The following is a 22,929-nucleotide window of genomic DNA, read 5'->3' as shown; positions in this document are numbered from 1 at the left end:
CTTTTATATCTTTCCCCTCTCACCCTAAACCTCTAGTTCTGGACTCCCCGATCCCCGGGAGAAGACTTTGTCTATTTATCCTATCTATGCCCCTCATAATTTTGTAAACCTCTATAAGGTCACCCCTCAGTCTCCGACGCTCCAGGGAAAACAGCCCCAGCCTGTTCAGCCTCTCCCTGTAGCTCAAATCCTCCAACCCTGGCAACATTCTTGTAAATCTTTTCTGAACCCTTTCAAGTTTTACAACATCTTTCCGATAGGAAGGAGACCAGAATTGCACGTAATATTCTAACAGTGGCCTAACCAATGTCCTGTACATCCGCAACATGACCTCCCAACTCCTGTATTCAATACTTTGACCAATAAAAGAAAGCATACCAACCACCTTTTTCACTACCCTATCTACCTGCAACTCCACTTTCAAGGAGCTATGAAACTGCACTCTAAGGTCTCTTTGTTCAGCAACACTCTCTAGGACCTTACCATTAAGTGTATAAGTCCTGCTAAGGTTTGCTTTCCCAAAATGCAGCACCTCGCATTTTTCTAAATTAAACTCCATCTGCCACTTCTCGATGCTGTTGTAATCTAAGGTAACCTTCTTCGCTGTCCACCACATCACCAATTTTGGTGTCATCTGCAAACTTACTAACTAAACCTCTTATGCTCGCATCCAAATCATTTATATAAATGACAAAAAGTAGAGGGCCCAGCACTGATTCTTGTGGCACTCCACTGGTCACAGACCTCCAGTCTGAAAAACAACCCTCCACCACCACCCTCTGTCTTCTACCTTTGAGCCAGTTCTGTATCCAAATGGCGAGTTCTCCCTGTATTCTGTGAGATCTAACCTTGCTAGCCAGTCTCCCATGGGGAACCTTGTTGAACGCCTTACTAAAGTCCATATTGATCACAACTACCGATCTGCCCTCATCAATCCTCTTTGTTGCTTCTTCAAAAAACTCAATCAAGTTTGTGAGACATGATTTCCCACACACAAAGCCATGTTGACTATATTCTGCTAAATGTATAATCTCACATTTTCCCCACATTATACTCCACTTGGCAAGATTTTGCCTACTCAGTTGATCTATTTGTATCCATCTGTAGATACTTTGTGCCAATCTCACCACTTGCATTCCCACCTATTTGCATCATCTGAAAACTTTGTGAAAAGTACATTCACTTTCTTCACTCTCGTCATTAATATAGATTGCAAATAATTGTGGGATTCCACTTGTTACAGACCTTGAGTTGAGTGGTTTGCTAGAACCATTAAAGGCCAGATAAGGATGGTAGATGTCCTTCTCTAAAGGCCATTAGTGAACCAGATGGGTTTTTATGACACCCCATATTAGATTAACTTTTAATCCCAGATTTTCTAATTGAGGCTAAGTTTCGCCATCTGCCCTGGTGGGAATCGAACCCATATCCCCAGGAGATGACACTAGGATCCAGTGACATTACCATTGTACCACTCCCCCATGCAAGAGTGAAACCAGGAAGTTAACAGAAATGGTAACTCTCTTCCTCAAACAAGGCATCAACCAGAGCTTCTAACATAGGAACTGACAAATTCTTGTTAGAAAAAGGCATCAAAAACTGTGGATTGGGTGAGAAAGTAGAGTTGCTGTGAAAGTTCAGTTGAGAGGTTATGGAGTGTGTGAAGCAGGTCTGGGAAACCCGTATGACCAGCTCCTCCTGAAGAGACTTAGAGAAAGGGCAGACGGATGCAGGTAAGGAACCAAATTGGTCTTGATCTAATTGAATGATGGACATGTTGGATGGAGTGAATGGCCTCCACCTGTTCCGATATATAATCTGGAGAGATGGAATGGTCTACTCCCTAAACCATAATTGTTGGTGGGACAATTACTAGATGTTCGCTGGACAGACTGCCAGCTTGATTTCAATCCTGGCTTGCAGCACAAACCATGGGATCTCTTCTGATTTTCTGACTTTCATTCTCCTGAGTATTTGTATACCCAAGAACCCTGCTGTAGTGCTATGCCCACAAAGGATGGCAAATAACTTGCCAGAATAAATCTTCACCTCTGTCAATCATCTGCAAAAAAAATTCTGCGAAGAGAGCATGTTCTGACACATCAGCGAGTGACACTAGAGCACTTTCTCATGTCCTATTACCGATCCGTCAATGCTGTAATTCTCCTCTTATTGTGACAGACTGAGTAGCTCGACGAAGAAATGCCATCAGGGAATATCAAATGCTGCAGAGATATTCTCTCTGATAGAGGTCAAGACTCTGGTTGGGGAGGGGGAGGGTAGAATCACCGATGCAGGAACGCGACCTTGTTTTTTTTATATTTTTTTCATCCGATGGAATCATTTACGGGCCACTTTGCACATGTTCCCTCGGTTCCGAGCTGAGAGATACAATTACAGCCTAGATTGAGCTTTTGGGCAGGGATCCAATTTATGTTTCCATCTCAGAGACAAAAAAAAAGTCTTTCGAAGCCTGGGGCTGCTACTCGAGCTGAGAGAGCCTGACATTTTTACCACTATGATCCACCATGCCTGTCAGGTGGAATGAGTCTTTTGTCTTGGCATGCCACTCAAAAGCATTGCCTTTACAGCCTCTTAAGCAACACGAGGCTCATCAACCCAGGATATGGATGTCTCTAACCAGCTTTCGTCGAGGGCTGCTTCTGAAACATTGCCCTTTACAGGTCTTAGAGCGCAGTTGGTCCCATTCTGACAGCCAACAGTGAGAAATAAGAAGTATCGAGCACTTCACATCTTGGAACATGAAATTTTTACCTTTTATATTACTTTATTTCTTTCCATAGTCAAAGAACAGGGCAAGAAGCAGGGAAAAGGAATAGATGCTTCTTTGCGTTATCAGACTTTTGAATGGATTTCTTTAATGTTAATACTGATTTCTCTCTGCACTTTCTCGGCAGCTGTAACACTGTATCCTGCACTCTATTCTGTTATCCTGATGCACTTGTATAGTATGATCTACCTGTAAAGCACATAAGACAACACATTTCACTGTACCTCTGAACACATGACAGTAATGAATCAAATCAAAAATGTAAATTCTGACCTCTTCCAACAGTTATCGCTCTATTACACCTTTCATTATCACTATCCTCTCCGTTGACTGTTGTGTATAATACAAAAAAAATCACTCACTCAGTGAGGACTCCATGGATAAAAATCCATATTCCATTGTTCTGTGCCTAAATGGACCAGCTTCTCAACAAGTGTCAGTTATTGTTCATGATACACACCCCATGAACCCTGTTAAATTTTATTAGAACTGTATCATTTTATCTGTTTAAAAACAACGGATGATTGTAAAATTGGACCTTGATAAATTGAAGTTCGTTTAGTGTATAATCTTTCACTTCCAGCATTTGGCTCTAAATTCATGGATAGGATGGCTGCAAAGTTTCCATGGAAAATTAAATTGACCAGCCTCAGTCCAGCAACTTGTTAGTGCGTGCACAGTTCTTCAGAGAAGCCTCATGGATACAAGAGTCAGGTGGGAGATGAAGCACATTGCTGGAACAATGTAGAAGGAGTTCTCCTTTTTTAACTGTGCTCTGACCCCAGAGTGGAATTGTTTCCTTCCTTCCTTTTTGAAAAATTGGGAAAGAAAGGAAATGAAATGGGGCATTCTCCATTTGTGACCATGAAGCACATTCCTGGGGAAAGCTTTATGTAAAGTTTGTAAAATTAGGTTAAAGAAACAACTGCAAAACTACAATGAGGATGACAAGTACTGACATTAATAATTGGTTTTTCTCCCTAAATGCTCTTCTGCCAATCATGGGACATTTTTCTACATCATGAAGTATGAAATTGCTAACATGAACTGGATATTGAATCTAAGCTATCAATGATGGAGAATCACAGGAGAACACCCAATTAAATCATTCAGAAACAGAGGAGATAGGCTTTTTAAAAAACATCTCACTTTATTCTCCACTGAAGTCAACAGTAGCATCAGAATCAACGTTTTGGGCATAAGCCCTTCTTCAGGAATCATTTGGGCTTATGCCCGAAACGCCGATTCTCCTGGTCCTCGGATGCTGCCTGGCCTGCTGTGTTTTTCCAGCACCACACTTTTCAACTCTGGTCTCCAGCATCTGCAGTCCTCACTTTCTCCCAACAGTTGCATCAAACAAGTTGTAGAAACAACATCCCACTCAATTCCATAGATATCTCAACCCGAGAAAGTTAGTTTGAATCAATTCCAAGATGACTGGGGTCTGGAAGATAAATAGCACACCAGAACAGTAACTCTGATGGAATGCAGTACAACCATGTAAGTAATTAGACACAGAGTTCAAGCATTCAACGGCTTGGAGCCTGGCCAGTAAAGATAACTTCTAATAGAAACCAAAGCCATGGGAACAAGATGGTAACATGTTTGATCACAGACACTTCAACAGTTCTCAGCAACCAAAGGATAGGAGGGCAAGTCAGGATTCTTGCTTCTGTTATGGCTGGTTATTTCATAAGGGCAGATTTAGGCTCAGTTGCGAGATCCTTTTATTCCCCTTCCTCCTTGCAACAACACTCCTTTCTTTCCGGGTTTCAAAGTTAGAGGATATCAGGAGGAACATCTTTAAGCAGACAGTGATAAGAACATGCCATGTAGATACCTTTAAGGGAAATCCAGATATGTACATAAAGGAGTAAAGAACAAAAAACTATGTCAATAGGGTGACATAAAGTAGGGTGGGAAGAGGCTTATTTGGAACACTAATACCAGCAAGGACCTTATCGGTCAGTTAAGGTGAAAGATTCTGTGCATAATCCTTCGAAGTCAATACTGTGCCATCCCTCACTGGCACTGTGATAGCTGGCAACTATACAATCATAACCAGCAGCATTCCATACCTTTTGCAAAAGGTTGGCAGGCAAGCTGGGCTGGGAAAGCCATCCGTTGACAGTAATTGCAGACCTGTATCAGTTGACAAAGGACATAACAGGCTACTGGATTATGCTGGAGAGAGGAAAACAATTCTATCATTCATCATTCTCTCTATATGACAAGCAGCATTATAACAGCTGTATTTTGATAAGTGTGTGACTAGCGTACCACGAAATTTAAAACTTAAATCAGGGTTTGTGTATTATGGAAGTGAGTTGGAAATGTAATTGTGAAGTGGAATGATGTGCATTAATTTGATGGGAACAGTACATTCCACACAGACCCTTTTGAACCTACACAGACACACTGCTTCACCACACTAGGCAAAGGGCTGCGCAACAGTAGCAATTCTTCTCCGAGGCATTCCTGATCTCTGCACTGGGGAATCATTTGCTTTTGAAAACCATTAAAGAGATGATTCTGCACAGTTCCCTCCTGAACGTGCCACCAAAAGGATAGAGGCGTGAACAGAATTCAATTGATCTTTACACCTCACTCCAAATGTCAGATATTTACAATCCAGCTAACATTTAACTCTAGGCTATTTTAAAACAAATTAAATCCAAGAAAGGGGGCAGAATACTGAATCAAAGCACTCAAACAACAACTCCACCATGCCCCCTGCCACCCCCCCACCACAATTTTAATACACACAAGCAACCATAATGGTGGGGAACAAACACTAAACATGTTTCTTAGAATTGACAGAACAAAGTTACAATCTTCGAGTCCTACAACACTTAGAGATTCTAAGAATTCCTCTTATCCTAGCCTTTTGGGCATCCCTCATTTCTTTTGCTCCATCATTCCTTCAGCTGAGCTCCCTAAATTTGCCCCATCAGTCTCTTCCTCGCTCGAAATTCACCTCTTTGACCAGGTTTTTGACAATTACTCTGGAGATACTTCAGCATCAAATACTGCCTGATGGCCATCCTGTGAAACACCTTGGGACATTTAACACCATTAAGTGCACCAGAAATGCAAGCTGTTGCTTGCTTGCTGTTGTGGGCAATTAGCAAGGGGTACAGTTTAATTAGGGAGCAGTTACAACATAACAATTAATTGCAGTGCCCCTTGAAACCACTAGTCAAGAAAGTGTTTACTGCAGAAGCCTGCCAACATTTGCTCATAATGTCACCTGTTTAAGGCCCCAGAGACAGCTGCCTAGGTGAGAGACTGATAAAAGGTGTAGTGGCAGTTCAGAGAATGTTTACTAGGATGATCCCCAGTATGGAGAAATTGTCTCATGAGCAAAGATTAAACAGGTTTGGACTCTACGCACTGGAATTTAGAAGATTGACGGGTGATGCCATTTTGATAGATGCAATGTTTAAATCCTTATGGGAGAGTCTAGGACCTGTCATTATCTTAAAATTGGATGCCAACTTAATACTGAGATGGGGAGGAATTTCTTCCCTCAGAAATTCAGTGACTTTGGAACTCCTTGCCACAGAGAGCTATACAGGCAGAGTTCTTGTTTATATTTAAGGCTGAAATTGATTGATCAATAGGGAGTCAAGGGTTATAGGCGAAAGGCAGAAAATTAGATGTAATAAAATGTCAGATCAGCAATGATCCTATTGAATGGTGGAGCAGGCTCGAGGAGCCTAATGCTATTCCTACTCCTAGTAGTCTTATGACTCTTAGGACATTGATCTGAGAATACACTGGCCGCTCAATGAATCAGGGAATTGTTCCAGCACAGAAGGAGGCCATTCAGTTCACCATGTCTGTGCTGGCTCTCCAACGATTATTTCACATAATGCCATTTTCCAGTTAGCCCTCATAACCAAATAACCATCTAATTCCCTTGGAATGCTTTGATTGAACTTGTTTCCACCACATTGTTAGGAGCGTGTTCCTGACCTTAACCACCTAACGTGTGAAAAAGATTTTCATCAGATCACTTTTGCTGCTTTTACAATTTACTTTGATCTCTGCCATCTTGTCCTCAATTCTTTCACAGGTTGACACACTTTCTAATTACTCTCTACAAACCTTTTACAAATTTTAAATACTTCAATCAGATCACCTCTCAGCCTTTCCTTCTCTAAGGAATACAGTCCAAATTTCTCCAATTTATCTTCATAACTGAAATTCCTCACCCCGGAACCATTCTCATAAACCTTTTACACTCTCTTCAATGTCTTCTTATCCAAGGTTCCACATAGTAGACTGTTTAGCAAGATTAATTACATGGAATCCAGGGGAATTTAGCCATTTGGATATAAAGTCGGCTTGAAGGTAGGTAATGGTGGAGGGTTGTCGTGGTTGTGGGTATGTTCTCCGAGCTGGGAAGTTGATTTGCAGACGTTTCATCCCCTGGCATCTTCAGTGCTTTGGAGCCTCCTGTGGGGTGCTGCTGTACTGTGTCTTTTGGATTTTGTTTGGTTCCGTTTCTCCTGCTTGTCCTGGTTCTGGTTGTTTTCATTGTCGTGGCCGGTATATTTGGTCTAGATCAACATGCTTGCTGATGGATTTCGTGGCTGAATGCCATGCTTTAGATATTCTCTGGCTGTTCTATATTTAGTTTGTCCTATGATTGTTGTGTTGTCCCACTAGAATTTGTGATCCTTGTCGTCAGTGTGTATGGCTACTAGAGACAGCTGGTCGTGGCGATCAGTGGCTAGTTGGTGTTTGTGGATGTGGATTGTTAGTTGTCTGCCTGTTTGTCCAGTTTGGTGTTACATGCAGTCTTTGCATGGACTCTTGTAAATAGTGTTAGTTTTGCGCATGATGGGTATTGTGTCTTCTGTCCTGGTGAGTTGTCTGAGCGTGGCTATCGGTTTATGGGCTGTCATGAACCTAAGTGGTTAGAGAAGTCTGGCCGTCAGCCCGAAGACATTTTTTATGTTAGGTAGCGTGGCTAGTGAGTTAGGTCGCGGCATGTCCTTGTCATGTTTGTCTGTTAGGCATCTGTGGATGAAGTTGCTGGGATATCCATTCTTGGCGAATACTCTGTAGAGGTGTTCTTCGTTTTTCCTTCGTAGGCCGTGGGTGCTGCAGTGTCTTGTAGCCCTTTTGAACAGGGTCCTAATGCAGCTTATCTTGTGAGAGTTTGGGTGGTTGTCTTTGTAATTCAGGACCTGAAATTAAGAAGGGAATGTAGGGGGAGTGGATCCCGTACACCTTTTCTGTGGTGCATTCAATTTTCTGTGTTCTTTGTACCATCATATCCAAGAAGGGGAGTTGATTGTTGGTGTCCTCTTTCCTCGTAAATATTATCCTTATGTGTATGGTGTTGATAATCCGGTGTGTGTTTTTGATTTCTGTTCTCTTAATGATAACACAGGTGTCATCTGTGTATCTGATCCACAGTTTGGGTTGGATTTGTGGTAGGGCTGTTTGTTCCAATCTTTGCATCACTGCATCTGCTATGAGCCCAGAGATGGGTGAGCCCATAGGTATTTCATTGATCTGTTCATATATTTGGTTGTTGAATGTGAAGTATGTTGACAAGTGCAGGTCTAGTAGTTTGAGTATGCAGTCCTTGTTCACAGGTTCCCCATCATGTTATCTGTTATGCTCTTGTCTCTCTGGCTAGTTTTGTTAATTGAAGTGAACAATGCCGTTACATCAAATGAGACCACTGCTTCAACCTTGTCTATGTTTATGTTCATTAAAGTTGTCTAGGAATTCCTGTGATGAATGTGTGGAGTGTTTGAATCTACTAATTAGTTTTTGTTGGAGTTTTTCTTGCCAGTTTATGCGATGGCATTCACGGGTGTGCCACAATGTATCTGAGTGGTGTGTATCGTTTGTGTACTTTGGGGTGATTCATAAAATGTTGGGGTGTTGTTGCTTTCTGGTTTCATCCATCAATATACCAGCCACTACAACGAACAACTGGAAGCAGCAGAAACAGAACCAAATGGTTTTCAGATGCTTCGCGGGAGGCTCCGGAGCGCTGAGGATGACACCTAGACAGGGAGCAAAACGTCTGGGAATCAACGTCCCAGCTCGGCAAACATGCCCACGACCCACGACAGCTGACACCCAAGCTACAAATCTTCGCACAAACCTTGAAAACCTATGGTGGGGGTTGTTTTTCAGACTGGAGGCCTGTGACCAGCAGTGTGCCACAAGGTTCAGTGCTGGGTCCATTCCTTTTTGTCATATATATATAAATGGTTTGGATGTGAATGTAGGAGGAATGGTTAGTAAGTTTGCTGATGACATTAAAATTGATAGTGTAGTGGACAGTGAAGAGGGTTACTTCAGAGTACAACAGGACCTTGATCCAATGGGTCGAGGAGTGGCAGATTGAGTTTAATTTAGATAAATGTGAGGTGTTGCATTTTGGTAAGGCAAATCAGGGCAGGACATATACATTTAGTGGTAAGGTCCTGAGGAGTGTTGCTGAACAAAGAAGCCTTGGAATGCAGGTTTATAGTTCCTTGAAGGTGGGGTCACAGGTAGATGGTTAGTGAAGGTGTTTGGTACATTTACCTCTGTTGCTCAGTGCATTGACTATAGAAGTTGGGAGGTCCTATTGTGGCTGTATAGGACATCGGTTGGGACACTTTTTGAATACTGCATTCAGTTCGGATCTCCCTGCTATAGGAAAGATGTTGTTAAGCTTGAAAGGATGCAGCAAAGCTTTATAAGGATGTTATGGGGTTTGAGCTATAGGGAGAGGCTGAATGTGCTGGGGCTGTTTTCACTGGAGCATTGGAGGTTGAAAGGGACCTTCTGCAGATTTGTATAATCATGAGGGACATGGGCAGGGTGAATAGCCAAGGTCTTTTTCCCAAGTCTAAAATTAGAGGTCATAGGTTAAGGTGAGAAGGGAAAGATTTAAAAGGGACCCAAAGGACAACCTTTTCAAGTAGAGGGTGGCATATGTATGGAATGAGCTGCTTGTGAAAATAGTGGAGGCTGGTACAATTACAGCATTAAAAGGCAACTGGATGGGCACATTAATAGAATATAAAACAGTATAGCATGGGCCAAATGCTGGCAAATGGGACAGGATGAAGTTAGGATATCTGGTTGGCATGGACTGAAGGGTCTATTTCCGTGCTGTACATCTCTATGACTCTAAACTTGGTGAATGTGAAAGTATCTGGGAAGAGAAACAGTGTGAACCTTTTGAGTCTAGTAAGAGGGTGGTATGTGTATGGAATGAGCTGCCAGAGGAAGTGGTGGAGGCTGGTACAATTGCAACATTTAAGAAGCATTTGGATGGGTATATGAATAGAAAGGGTTTGGAGGGAAGTGGGCCGGGTGCTGGCAGGTGGGACTAGATTGGGTTGGGATATCTGGTCGGCGTGGACGGGTTGGACCGAAGGGTCTGTTTCCACGCTGTACATCTCTATGACTCTATCCCTCCTAAAATAAGTGCCCAGAACTGGAAACAGCTGAGACCAAACTATTGTTTTATAAGTTTGCTCTTATACACACATCCATATTAATAAAGGCTAGGAAAGTGTATGCTTTATTACCAGCTCTCTCCCCCTGTCCAGCACTTTTAATGACGTATGAAATATGCATCCAGGTCCCTCTGCTGCTGCACCCTCTTTGTGCCCTTTGTTTTACACTGTTATTCCAAGTTCTTCCTACCAAAATGTTTCACTTCACAATCCTCTGCATTGAACTTTAGGTGGCCAACCATCTGCTCATTCCAACTTGTTTGTGTTATTTTGAATTTCTACACTATCCTGCTCACATATCACAAAGCTTCCACGTTTTGTACCATCTGCAAATTTTGAGACTGTGCCCTGTATACCAAGTATGAAATTCAGAAAAGCAATGCATCTTATATATTGCATCAGCATAGGGAGTTCAGCCATTCAAAAGGAAAAGGCAATGCTGGTCTTTCCACATTCTAGGAATTCAATGAACAATATCTTGCATCTGGTAGACAGAGATTACACTTGGAGTCATTTGAATTCCACAACTCGGTACTCAAACTCTTTAGATCCTTCATTTGATTCTTGGACTTTTCTGACAGCCGACCTTTGTCAGACACTAAATTTATTGTTTCTACATCTTTTTAAATGTTTGTTCTCAGCCTTGTCCTTAATTCAAATGCTCCTGCTCAGTCCATTCATGGCCTCCTCTCCTCTATCTGTGTAGCTGCTTCCACGTTTTTGAATTCCCTCTTTCAATTCAAAGGTCTATTTTGTCCTCCATAAAGTCCAAGTCTGTTCAAGACTTCAAACCAAATAAAATTTCTGATCTGAGAAATTTTATACCTCTAGCAAATCAGTAGATAGGACATTTGTTCATCTGGGCCTCTCACCTCTAAAACCAGAAGCACTCATTGCAATTGTTCTGCTCTATTTTTTGATATTTCTATGCTCGGTGCTCCTTTAAATGTCCTAATTCTTTGCTTTTCCATTTGTCACCCATCTCTTTCTGCATTTTCACTGCTTCAAAAGGGTGGAAGTGGCAAACACAGAAAAAGGGAGTGAAGAAAACAAAGATAAATGAGAATAGCTTTGAGACATGAGAAAATGGAAAGGAAAAAGTTACCAGTTTATAATGTTATTAACTAGAGTCATACAGCATGGAAATAGACCCTTCGGTCCAATTCATCTGCACAGACATCCCAATCTGACTTAGTCCCATTTGCCAGCATTTGGCCCATATCTCTCTAAACCCATCCTATTCATATATCCATTCAGATGCCTATTAATTGCTGCAATTATACCAGCTTCCACCACATCCTCTGGCCACTCATTCCATAAATGCGTCACCCTCTGTTTGAAAGTGTTGCCCCTTAGGACCTTTTTAAATATCTTTCCCCTCTCATCTTAAACCTATGTCCTCTAGTTTTGGGCTCCCCCACCCTAGGAAAAAGACCTTGGCTATTCCCAAAGTGGCTCACAACCAATGATGCATCATTGCAAACGTGCTTTGGCAATTCAGCTTTTACTTATTCCATCATATTCATTTTTTTAATTTCAAGGTAACATCTCCTGGTCTCTGCACCTGGCATTTATACACGGAGAATACTGAACAGATGAAGAGGGTTAGCGGTCCATGTGACACATAGAACTGAAAGGCTATTGGTGTTGTAGTGGCAGTGTTCCTACCTCTGGAATGGAAGACCCAGCTTCAAATTCCAACTGCTCCAGAGGTGTGTAATAATATCTCTGGTCAGATTAATTAGAAAATGTCAGACGGTACTGACTTCTGGATGGTGACTGGTCTAGCGCACCTCACTGTCACCATGGCATGCAAACTCTTGTAACTTGCTTCATCTTCTTGGAGCAAAAAGCAACAAACAGCATTCTGGAAGGGTTTACTTCTGCTCTTTGCTGAACAGCATTGCCTGGTACTGGTGAAAGGGGTAGCGGAAAAAAAGAGTTCCCAAACAAGTATGAAGACAGGCAAAGTATTTAAAATAAAAATCAAGGTTTAAAAAAAAATATTTTTATCAAAATAAATATTTTACTATCAAGTGTGAACAATGCCCATGGCTGTTCAGAGTGTTGATGGGAAAAGATGGATAAAACATGGAGTATAGAACTAAACTTATGTTGCATAATTTACCGAGCAATAAAAGAATGTCAAAACATTGAAAATTTGGTTCTGAGTGGATGTATGAATCTATTTTATTTATATTGTTTGCTTCTCCATGTCCCTTCCACTTCCTGTTCCAAGGCTGCTGACCTTGCTTCACCCAAGCATGAGACTAGAGAGCCAAGTGCCAGTGGGACGTCACACTGCAAGATGACACGCAGCTGAGCTCAGCTCAACCCTATCCTTATCTAACACACAAATGTGCAAGCTGGGTCACAGGATCACAATCAGAAGTGGGAAGCACGGCTGAATTTTCCATTCTCATATTTCAGAGGCACCCAGGCCAATGCACTACAGTCAGCAGGCCAGAGATTAAAGTTGGTGCTATAACTCAGTACCACACCAGCTTTTGCAATTATACACCAAGAACTAGAAATTCATCCTAAATGGTGGCACAAAATGAGTGGCATTGGTAGTAGTCCTTTTATACACAGTGGCTGACATTCAGTTTCTTTGCAGTCAATGGAATTAAATATCAAACTCAGGACAATGAGCAGCCGGTCTGATACTACTAATTTTGTGTAACCATCCAAGTCAAATTTGCAGCCCCAAGCCTGTCATTCATAGGATTGGATTTTCCCCTTGCAAGAAAGGGCAGGAAGGTAAAAGGAAGAGCAAATAAGTGAGTGAGAGGACACTGGGTAGATCACCTCCTCGATGGTGGGAAGTAGGGAGTTAAGTTAGAGGTGGGAAGACACATGGTCAATCTTCCTGATCCTACCTCCAAGTGAGGCCTTCAAGTGGTTAATTAACTGCCTATTTAAAGGCTTTATCCTACCTTGGCTATGATTACTGCAGCTCCTGGTGGGACAAGGAAGAATCACCCGACATAAGTATTAAACCAGCAGGCAGTCTGTATGGAGAGGGACTGTAGAATATAGGTGTCTCTCAATTTGAACTAATTTGTTGCCTCAGAGCTACATTCTCTGCCCCCACCTCCCCAAACCCCACACCCAAACTGCATTTACCTCTCTGACCATCCTCCACCTGAGGTCTGGATGGTTTTCTCTCTGCAGCAACTATAACTTCTGCTGAGTTCTAGGAACGCAACATCTGGTTGACCAGCAGCTCTGCTCAGGTGGGACTTCCTAGACCGTATTTGTTATTTTGGTTGAAAGCCTGCTGGCATCGAATCAGTGGGCTGATTATTGTGTGATTCAATGGGCTTCCTATATAATGTGGGCCACAAACTATACCACTGTTGGACTTAGTCCACAAACATTTATAGATATTAATGATTTTAGTTTCGGTAAATAGGGCATAATTTCAAACAGTATTGCTCCTAACATCACTGCACACATTCCTCTGGTCTGAAGGACCACAATCTTTGGCTCTGTGATTCTCAGCCGCCTTCTCTTTAATCTCAAGGGTTCAAAAATTCAGACAAGTCCATCAAGTGGCACTTGACCAAGCCTTTTGAAAATTTATGAACAAACTCTCAGCTGCAACTTTCCATTAGTTCAGAACTTCACCAACTGTCAGACTTAGTTTTCCTTTCAACAAACCTGCTGTGGCTATCATTTATGAATATAAAATAAAAAAGGTTCAAGGAGAGCTGCCTTGGTCAGCTCTCTTACACGTTCACACAGCCAGCTTGGGAGCAGCACACAACAGCACTGAGTTCTGGCAGCAGGTTGCCCAGTTGCCCTCAGTAAGGCTACAGTGTAGAGTACAAGGACACCTAGAAGAGGAAAAGAAATTACATTTTAAAAATAAAAGAAAAAAGAATATTTTATTAGAATTATGATCAGTAAATTTCCAAGCCAACTATTGCAACTTTAAAAAAGTTTCAATACTGCAGATGTTAGAAATCAAAAAACAAAAATAGATATACAGAAACACGAACAGATGCTTAGTTTTCTGTACAAAATGTTGATATATTCAGCAAGTCTGTTTCCTTTTGAGTAGGAAAGATTTCAGATTTATGTTAAATTGAAGAAGGAAGCCTTATATTAACACAACATTGTGTCTCTCTCTGAAATGTTTCAAAACTTCACATAAGAACACAAGATATAGGACGGAATAGGATATCCCAACCCAATCTAGTCCCACCTGCCAGCATCCGGCCCATATCCCTCCAAACCCTTTCTATTCATATACCCATCCAAATGCCTCTTAAATGTTGCAATTGTACCAGCCTCCACCACTTCCTCTGGCAGTTCATTCCATACACATACCACCCTTTGTGTGAAAAAGTTGCCTGTTAGGTCTCTTTTATATCTTTCCCTCTCATCCTAAACCTATGCCCTTTAGTTCTGGACTTCCCGATCCCAGGGAAAAAACTTTGTCTATTTATCCTATCCATGCCCCTCATAATTTTGTAAACCTCTAGAAGGTCACTCATCAGCCTCCGATGCTCCAGGGAAAACAGCCCCAGCCTGTTCAGTCTCTACCTATAGCTCAAATCCTCCAACCCTGGCAACATCCTTGCAAATCTTTTCTGAACCCTTTCAAGTTTCACAACATCTTTCCAATAGGAAGGAGACCAGAATAGCTCCGCAATATTTCAACAGTGGCTTGACCAATGTCCTGTACAGCCACAACATGACCTCCCAAGTCCTGTACTCAATACTCTGACCAATAAAAGAAACCATACTAAACGCCGCCTTCACTATCCTGTCTACCTGCAACTCCACTTTCAAGGAGCTATGAACCTGCACACCAAGGTCTCTTTGTTCATCAACACTCCCTAGGACCTTACCATTAAGTGTATAAGTCCTGCTAAGATTTGCTTTCCCAAAATGCAGCTCCTCACATTTATCTGAATTAAACTCCACCTGCCACTTTTCAGCCCATTGGCCCATCTGGTCAAGATCCTGTTGTAATCTGAGGTAACCCTCTTCGCTGTCCAGTACACCTCCAATTTTGGTGTCATCTGCAAACTTACTAACCGTACCTCTAACGCTCACATCTAAATCATTTATATAAATGACAAAAGGAGGGGACCCAGCACTGAATCTTGTGGAACTCCACTGGTCACAGGCCTCCAGTCTGAGAAACAACCCTCCACCACCACTCTCTGTCTTTTACCTTTGAGCCAGTTCTGTATCCAAATGACTAGTTCTCCCTGTATTCCATGAGATCTAATCTTGCTAATCAGTCTCCCATGGGGAACCTTGTCGAAAGCCTTACTGAAGTTCTCTTTGTTACTTCTTCAAAAAACTCAATCAAGTTTGTGAGACATTATTTCCCAAGCACAAAGCCATGTTGACTATCCCGAATCAGTCCATGCCTTTCCAAATACATGTATATCCTGTCCCTCAGGATTCCCTCCAACAACTTGCCCACCACCTATGTCAGGCTCACTGGCTTGCCCTTACCACCCTTCTTAAAGAGTGGCACCACGTTAGCCAACCTTCAGTCTTACGGCATTTCACCTGTGACTATCAATGATATAAATATCTCAGCAAGAGGCCCAGCAATCACTTCTCTAGTTTCTCACAGAGTCCTAGGGTACACCTGATCAGGTCCTGGGGATTTATCCACCTCTATGCGTTTCAAGACATCCAGCACTTCCTCCTCTGTAATCTGGACAATTTGCAAGATGTCACCATCTATTTCCCTACAGTCTATATCTTCCATATCCTTTTCCACAGTAAATACTGATGCAAAATACTTGTTTGCTACCTCCACCATCTTCTGCGGCTCCACACAAAGGCCGTCTTGCTGATCTTTGAGGGGCCCTATTCTCTCCCTCGTTATCCTTTTGTTTTTAACGTATTTGTAAAAACTCTTTGGAATCTCCTTAATTCTATTTGCCAAAGCTATCTCATTTCCCCTTTTTGCCCTCCTGATTTCCCTCTTAAGTATACTCCTACTGCCTTTATAGTCTTCTAAGGATTCACTTGATCTATCCTGTCTATACCTTACATATGTTTCCTTCTTTTTCTTAACCAAACCCTCAATTTCTTTAAGGAGAAAGTGAGGTCTGCAGATGCTGGAGATCAGAGCTGAAAATGTGTTGCTGTAAAAGCGCAGCAGGTCAGGCAGCATCCAGGGAACAGGAGAATCGACGTTTCGGGCATAAGCCCTTCTTCAGGAATGAGGAAAGTTAGTCCAGCAGGCTAAGATAAAAGGTAGGGAGGAGGGACTTGGGGGAGGGGCGTCGGAAATGAGGCAGGTGCCGAGGAAGGAGATATGGGACACCCGGACCAACCAACCCAACCACCCTGTGGCTCAACACTTCAACTCCCCCTCCCACTCCACCAAGGATATGCAGATCTTTGGACTCCTCCATCGCCAGACCATAGCAACACGACGGTTGGAGGAAGAGCGCCTCATCTTCCGCCGAGGAACCCTCCAACCACAAGGGATGAACTCGGATTTCACCGGTTTCCTCATTCACCCTCACCTTGACCTCTTTCCACCTATCGCATTTCCGACGCCCCTCCCCTAAGTCCCTCCTCCCTACCTTTTATCTTAGCCTGCTGGACAAACTTTCCTCATTCCTGAAGAAGGGCTTATGCCCGAAACGTCGATTCTCCTGTTCCCTGGATGCTGCCTGACCTGCTGCGCTTTTCCAGCAACACATTTTCAGCTCTGATCTCCAGCATCTGCAGACCTCACTTTCTCCCCAGTACACTGATACCCAAAGTAGTAAGTGACAAGGCCCCTTCATAAAATGAAAGTTCTAATATAAAGAAACACTAATTCAAGCATGTTGGTTATTTTCTAAATAGAAAAATTTGGAAATAGGGAAGTTATTTTAGGTTTGCATAAAACCTTGGTTAGATCAGATGTTTAATACTGTAGACAGTTCCGGTCCCCATAATATAGGAAGGATACAGATTGTGCAAAAAATAATTTACAAGAGTGATACCATAATGGAAGGAATATACCTACTATAAAAGGAGGCATGTTACCCATCATAAAAGACTAAACAGGATCTTTTTTTTCCCTCGAGAAGGCTGAAGAATGACTGGATAGCAATTGTTAAAATTATGAAAAGATTTAATGAGTTTGATTGGGTCAACAAAGAGCAGTTGATTCTATTTGTCTGGAAAACCAAAACTAGGAGGATCATAAATACAAGATAGTCACTAATAAATCTTCCTGTGAAGCATAAACTCAACAGCAGAGACCAGTCAGGCCAATTATTGCTTCTGCCCGTGCTTAATTTCAATTTATATATGCCAAAGTATATCGTGATGTTGTGCAAATACTGTGAGAGTCACATTTAATTTTTGTTGTGGTTCTGTTCGCCGATCTGGGAATTTGTGTTGCAGACTTTTCGTCCCCTGTCTAGGTGACATCCTCAGTGCTTGGGAGCCTCCTGTGAAGTGTTTCTGTGATGTTTCCTCTGGCATTTATAGTGGTTTGTCTCTGCCACTTCCAGTTGTCAGTTCCAGCTGTCCGCTGCAGTGGCCAGTATATTGGGTCCAGGTCGATGTGTTTGCTGATAGAATCTGTGGATGAGTGCCATGCCTCTAGGAATTCCCTGGCTGTTCTCTGTTTGGCTTGTCCTATAACAGTCGTGTTGTCCCAGTCCAACTCATGTTGCTTGTCATCCGCGTGTGGTCGACCAGCTATCCTTAGTAGCCACACACGCGGATAACAAGCAACATGAGTTTGACTGGGACAACACTACTATTATAGCACAAGCCAAACAGAGAACAGCCAGGGAATTCCTAGAGGCATGGCACTCATCCACAGATTCTATCAGCAAACACATCGACCTGGACCCAATATACTGGCCACTGCAGCGGACAGCTGGAACTGACAACCGGAAGCGGCAGAGACAAACCACTATAAATGCCGGAGGAAACATCACAGAAGCGCTTCACAGAAGGCTCCCAAGCACTGAGGATGTCACCTAGACAGGGGACGAAACGTCTGCAACACAAATTCCCAGCTCGGTGAACAGAACCACAACAATGAGCACCCAAGCTACAAATCTTCTCACAAACTTTGAACTTTATTTTTATAGCTATGTTAAGGAACTGCACTCTGCAGTACTGCTGGGCTCAGGTGTTCATTCAGAGATAACGTGTAGAACCCATTTCACTCATTTACTTCCATTAGCTGTGGTGATCGAACATCTGTTATCTGACTGGTTACATTTATGGGGTGCAGCAAACATGGATGAACAGAGCGCCTGTACGTGGCTGCGCTCCAGTACTGAGGGAGCAAGTGCACTCCCATTGACCTTCCAGACCACAGAGTTGCTTTCCCATAAGAGAGACATGACAAGTGGTGGTTTAACTTGAGGATCACCATACCTCAGGTAATGGATAAGTTGAAAAGAGTCATTCATGGTAACATCAGCCAGTGCAGGAATTGAAACCAAGCTGTTGGTCTCACTGTATCACAAGCCAGCTGTCAGGCCAACTGAGTTAGCCAACCTCCTTAATACTGTGAGAGAGTATCTATTTGCACAGCAGATACCTTTTCAACCCTAGGGAATCTCACTGTGTAACATGCAAATTGCATTTAGGTCGGGGGGAATACAAAGCATCAGTGGAATGTAGACATTGCAACCAAAGGTAACTTCTTCAATATAAAATCAATGATCTGCAGTAAGAGCACCCTTTCAAAATAGCAGCAGCTAACTTCTCCCCTAGGTTATTAAAACTAAAGGGGCACTAACAGTTTTGCCGAAAAGAGCATAAGTTTTGTATGGAAACAATTCTACTAAACAAAGAAAAAAAGTCAGGGACAAGGTTTTACTTGTGATGTCACAAACAGGACCATGCGCTAGGGCAGAGTGCGTGTTTTCCTTGGGGGCTGGGGAGTGGGGACAGACTGCTGCATACGTTGCATTTAAAACAAAAAGCAGAATTAACTTTAATATAATTTTAATAACATATCACCCATGAGGATTTTAAGTGCTTACGGTTGGCAATTTACTTTTAAAATATAAAAGGCTACTGGGGTATTGCAATCCGTTTAATTCAGCAATGCCAACTGCGCATTATAGCACAGCAGTGTACATGTACTCTGAGAAGAGCTCCCAAGTTAAACCAGCTATCTGAATGAAGTATGCTGTCACTATATTCTTTGCCAGCATGGGTTAGTATTCAGGGGCGATTCTTCTGACTGGCAAACCCTGTCCAGCATGATGGGTTAGGTATCTCCTCTGCCTGCAGGTTGCAAGGTCCTGCGGGAAGACTTTAAGCAGTCCTAATCCATTCCCAATGGGTTCAGCTCAACAATTCAAAATGAGTCATATGTACATATATATGTGTATATGGAAAGTTTTGTTACACATACATGTCTCCAAGATAAGAGCAGGAAGATGTGACTGATTAGATAGTTCTTTCAAGAAGCTGGTTTATGTAAGATGGGAAAAATGGCCTCTTTCTGGGCTGTGTAATTGTTGGATAGATCTCATTGTGCAACTTGACAATCACACACTGCTTGTTTGTTGGCAAGAGGATTGGAAGAAGCACCACTTGGTTTAAAAAACAACAAACTTTTACTCATATAGAGCATCTCATGTATCCAAGATCTTTAGCTGTGAGGAGAGGTTGGACAACTTGGGTTGTTTTTGTTCGTGTTGGAGGTTGAGGTTGAGGGGCAACCTGATAGAAGCATATAAAATTATAACAGGCATGGGTAGAGTGGATAGACGGGGTCTCTTTTATAAGGATGGAAATGTCAAACACTAGGGGCATAGTTTTAAGATAAAAGGGGGAAATGTAAAAGATTTGCAAGCCAAGTTTCTTTCAACATCAAAGTTAGTGCGTGCCTGGAACATGTTGCTAAGGAGTTGGTAGAAGCAGATACGTTAGCAGTTTAAGAATCACATGAACAAGCAGAGAATAGAAGGATATGGACCATGTGTAGGCAAGGATTAGTTTAGAATAGCACCATGATTGGCACAGACATGGTGGGCTGAAGGGTCTGTTCCTGTCCTGTTCAATGTGCTATCTCAAAATTATTTTTGTAATGCTAATTTGTAGGCAAATGTAATGATTTCATAAAAGGATTAAATTCATCAAAAAATTGAATCAAAAGTCTATTCTCTATAGCAGAACAGAGGAAAATAGGTAGAAAAGTGGCATTGGTATCCACTGCCTGGCTGAAATATTGTCAAGTCTCAAGATGCTAGAGTTGAATGCCAGGACAGGCATAAAACAACTAGGTTCAGATCCCTTCCAGTAAAATTGAGATGTGGCAGACAAGGAACAATTATTATGACGTGAAACTGTGAGCATAGAGAGTGTCTGTACCTGGAATGTGGTGAAAGGGCCAGTCCCCACTGAAGGCATTTCAGTGAGGGAATGGTGTCTGCAAAACTGGACCTCAGAGAGCTGGGCACAGAACAATCTGAAAGAGAGGAATACATTGAGATAAAGTGCATGATAAATAGGATAATGCTAAAACCAGATTGACAGAATGAAAAACCTCCAATAGCTTACAGAGTCCCAACCCACATAGAACCAAAATCCAAGCCTTTTCTGAGAAAACTGAGTTGTTCAAATACCAAACTCCAGCAACTACATCCATGACATCAGAAATTCATAATCTTCACAAACTGAATTCTCAAAGGCCAGAGCCTGGTTGCCTCATGCAGATTAGGATTCCACCTGAAATACTAAAAAAATCATGCTCTTGCACCAAGTGAATTTCAACTCTGATAAGCACGACAGGTACCAGCAGTGCACAGCTTGTCCACTACAGCGTACCCATTATATAGTATCTCAAATTTAATGTATCTTTTAAAGAAAGCAGCGAACTAAATCGTTTTACAGATAGATTCCTAGTGATGCATGAAGTAAAGCTTTAAATAGCATACAGTAAGAAGCACAAAGCTGTTCCTGCCATTAGGATTTCAGTAAAGTGTTTTAGCACTTGTGAACTTTTTAATACTGTGCCCAATTGAACTGTGAAAAACACGACTAGTTCAATTATAGATTTTGGTCATTTCAAACTTGGGTTAGACACGCAGAGTGCCTTGAGCTGTGTAATTTACACTGAACATTTGCGGAAAGCAACGGCAGTGTGCAGACCTCTCTCACTGGTACTTGGAGCAGATTGAAATAAGAACTGGCATCCAAGAAGCGCAGTACCTTTAAGTGCACTGACCTTTTACATAATAGTGATAGTTGAGTCTGCCCAGGCTCACATGCTATCCCTTTCTGTGTCTGTTCACAGGCTGCCATTTGTGTGGTGGACAGAACTGGAAAACAAAGCCACTCTTTTACTTACTCTCCAGCAAAATGCAGCAAGGGACTGTTACTTAAATGAGGAAAAGCTAAGCATATAAAGAGACAGGATTCAGAAATGACAGTTTTATTTCAAAAGCATCAAACCTCCTCCCCCCCTCCCAACAACTTTTGTTTTGCAGAAATACCTGGCTTCAAATACCACATGCATGTCAGATCAGCCATGATCTTATTGAATGATGGAGTTGGAGAGGGGCTGAATGGCCTACTCCTGCTCCAATTTCTTATGGTCTGATCACCTTTAATTCCCCTGCCTAACAAAAGTCTATCCATCTCTGCCTTAAAAATATTCAATGACCTCGCCTCCACTGTCTTCTAAGGCAGTGTTCCAAAGTCACACAATCCTCGAAAAAAAATGTCATCTCTATCCCAAAAGAGACAGACTTAAATTTTAAACAGTACCTCCCGGTCCTGGAGTCACCCACAACAGGAAACATTATTTCCACATTCATTTTTTATTTCTTTATTTTTCTAATTTATTCCTAAATTGCTGTACTTAAGGTGGTGCCTTAAATGGTGACTTTAAACCTTTCAGTACATTGACAATAAACCTAATTTTAACTTTGCCAAAACCATTCAGAACCTTATATACTTCAATCAAATCACCCCTCACTCTGCTAAACTTTAGTAAACCAAGTGTATGTGTGTCTAAACTTTCCTCGTAGAAGAACTTGCACATGTCAGGTATCAATCTTGTAAGCCCCCTCTGCATCCAATATAGTTATAACCTTCTTTGAATAGGGAGACAAAACCGTATGTTGCATTCAAGATCTCACCAATGCCCTATAAGTGAAACATAACATCTTACTTTAATGTTCAATTCCTCTTATACTAAAAGGATCGCACTCCATTAGCCTTCTGAGTACACAAATACAAAAGTAATTAAGATACAGAGCCCAAAACCATCATTGTGTGGGAGACTCTCAGACCCAGAGCCTTGTCCCATCACTATATGGGGAAATCACAGACACATACCTTACTAAATCATTTTATAGGACAATCACAGGTAACAGATCGTGTTCCATCAGCACCTGGAGAAATCAGACACAGGGCACCATCCTATCACATGGGGAAAATTGCAGACACAGAACCTTATCCCATCATCGTGTGGAGAACATCACTTGGGTTCACAAAGCCTCGCCCTATCACCATGTCAGAATATTAAGAGACAGACATTTATCCCATGCAGTAATGCAGGCATAGATTCTTGTTAAATCACAATGTAGGGAAATCAGAGTTGCTGACCATGTTTCACCAGCATATGGGAAAACTGCAGGTATGGATCCATTACTTTGAGCTGCAGCCCATTGGAGTACTGAGACTGACCCC

At 42.1% G+C, this 22,929-nt stretch overlaps 1 protein-coding gene across 25 annotated transcripts in view; it reads right to left on the bottom strand.

Moving 5' to 3' along the window:
- The window catches only part of LOC122561273 (solute carrier family 2, facilitated glucose transporter member 9-like), a 233,365-nt gene that overhangs the window by 183,324 nt on the left and 27,112 nt on the right, over positions 1-22,929 (bottom strand). For 2 of the 25 annotated variants that reach the window (XR_006314967.1, XR_006314959.1), the window contains 4 exons: positions 21,461-21,554; positions 20,605-20,701; positions 11,944-14,114; positions 4,870-4,933 (listed from right to left, as the gene is read on the bottom strand). The exons of 3 other annotated variants lie outside the window; for them this stretch is intronic. The gene's annotated coding sequence lies outside the window, so the exon portion shown is untranslated. Of the gene's footprint in view, positions 1-2,938; positions 2,981-3,921; positions 4,236-4,869; positions 4,976-11,943; positions 14,115-20,604; positions 20,702-21,460; positions 21,555-22,929 lie in introns of those variants that run through there. 20 more of the 25 variants (XR_006314964.1, XR_006314971.1, XR_006314974.1 and 17 more) reach the window with 18 other exon arrangements.

The sequence above is a fragment of the Chiloscyllium plagiosum genome, chromosome 22 (genome assembly GCF_004010195.1).
Source record: "Chiloscyllium plagiosum isolate BGI_BamShark_2017 chromosome 22, ASM401019v2, whole genome shotgun sequence".
NCBI classification, from domain to species: Eukaryota; Metazoa; Chordata; class Chondrichthyes; order Orectolobiformes; family Hemiscylliidae; genus Chiloscyllium; species Chiloscyllium plagiosum.
Note: the sequence above shows the minus strand (reverse complement) of the source record. Positions and strands in the feature narration are given on the sequence as shown.